The sequence below is a fragment of the Centruroides sculpturatus genome, unplaced genomic scaffold (assembly GCF_000671375.1).
Source record: "Centruroides sculpturatus isolate CEXI.00-Female unplaced genomic scaffold, Cexi_2.0 scaffold1400, whole genome shotgun sequence".
Classification (NCBI taxonomy): Eukaryota; Metazoa; Arthropoda; class Arachnida; order Scorpiones; family Buthidae; genus Centruroides; species Centruroides sculpturatus.
In genome coordinates this window covers 187,992-190,221 of record NW_019385563.1, presented here as the reverse complement: position 1 = coordinate 190,221, position 2,230 = coordinate 187,992, and positions in this window count along the sequence as shown.

Genomic DNA, 2,230 nt, shown 5'->3' with positions numbered 1-2,230 from the left:
TACTGTTGATAGGGGGGTCGACTTGTATAGATGTTTTGCTTATTAAGATTGAGAATTTTTCATTTTCAAATATAAAATTTACTCGTCACTGACTTTAAATAGGCCTATAAGATTTTAGTTTTTATTAAGTAATGTCCAGAAACTGCTTAAATCTCTGACAGAAGAATATAAAGTGTTTCTCAATCTATAGATTTGGACCAGGTTTCTTTCGATTTAGTATCGTTTCTATATTAAAAAAAATCGGAAATAATTACATTTTAAAATTTTCCACAAATTCGGATCATAAATTCGTTGTTTCACTCAATTAATCCTTTAGAATTTTACCTTTCTGCAGTTAAATTTCGAGTGATGGAAACGAAATTTGTTAGTGGTTTCTCTTTATATGTTTTGCTGCAATAAATATTTTTATGTGCGGCACCCAACATGTTATTATTACATTTATCGCTTAAATACCAGAAGAAAATGGCTACGTCAGTGACGATAATAAAAAAAAAAAAAAAAAAATGATGGATACTAAGAATAATTTCTATCACGAAACTGTTCTGTTAGGAAACTAGGCTATATCACTTAATTTTCTATTGCCAGGAGTGATTTTTACCTTCTTTCGCTTAGGGTTTTCCTTCTGTATTAGAAATTAGTATGACATTGTTAAAGCTTAAATTTCTTCCTCGCAGTGATTATTTAGTATCGAGATTTTCAAGGTTTGTTAATTTCGATAGGATATATATATATATACACACACTATCGTTTTAATAGCCTCAGCGGGGTTGAATTATGGTTGCGATCTTCTTTCCCGAAGATAAATCCATCAATTCCCTTCACGTCAGGGTTCAAGCATTTGTTTCTGCTAGTGGCCTCGACTTTTCTTTCAATAAAATTTTGCTCACAGACGTTTTAAAATATGTCGACAATTACTAAAGAAATTATATACTCTAATGCCATTTTATACAATATTTTCTGCAAAAAAATTTAAAATTACTCCTTCGAAATTATATTATAACAGTATTATTTTTATAAAATAAAAATTTTTTTCTGTAAACATTGAAAAAATATATATATATCCTATATATTTTTAGCGAATTTACTATTTGATCAAAGCAGAAATCTAAAAATATCCGAGTTGGTGCATTGTTTATAATAGAGATAAACATAAGCGGAACCTCGCTAGACTCGTTAAACGTTTTAAAATTAATTTTGTAGATCAAAATGTGTCAAAAGGTACTTTACCAATTCGATTTAGTACGAAATTCAATTACAGATCAGCTACGTTTCAGTTGTCGAATGTCTTGTTAGATGACTCCGATAACTGACTGAACTTCAATATTCATCATTTCTAGTAATAAAATATTGACAAGATGGTCTATTATTTATTTAAAACAATCCGTAAAGTTTTAGAAAATAAATTTATAACTTTGATTTGTAGCGACTCGAATTTCAAATTATTAAAAAAATAAAATAAAAACTTCTAGAATATATAAGAAAAAGAAAAGAAAAGAAAAAACTTTCTATAAAATTGTTATTTTGAAAAGACGATATAAAAAATAGTATGGATTTTTTTTTTTAAATATTTTTTTACCGTTAAAAATCCTAACGGTTACGACGCTTTGCAAGAAGTGTTAGACCACTTTTGACTCCACTTAAGCGATAATAAAGCTTTAGAACTGATTCGTATTGCATTTTTTATAAACAAATAGTAAACAAAAAAGAAAATGCAAAACGTTTTAGAGGGGGTACGAGACTTAAAAAAAGAAAAGAAAAAAAAAAGCACAGTTTGTATGTGAGTTAGGCATTTGCTTGGTTTCCGTTCGAAGCGTGCGTCAGTATGAGAAGCGCTCGTCCGTTTCCAGTGCAATATTAATGAACCATCTATTCGCAGAGCGTATGAATACTTCATGTTAATGAAATATCCTTTGTAATATTTAGGAAAATCGAGCTAAAGGCATTTTGGAACCAATATCTTGAATAAAATCGATTTCAATTTTTAAATTTCACAAAATATCCTAGCTCCTTTTAACGTTGACTTATATGCCCGACTTTACTCTAGTTTATTAATAATAAAAGTATACTACGTAATTATTTAAAGACACGATAACGAACGATAGATAAGTTTAAAAGCCCGAGATCAGTTAAAAAACATGACGTATCTGGTTCCCAATATAGTTTTTTTTTTTCAAACTTGTTACGGGGGTATTCTCTACATAATGGCTAAAAAAAAAAAAAAAAAAAAAAA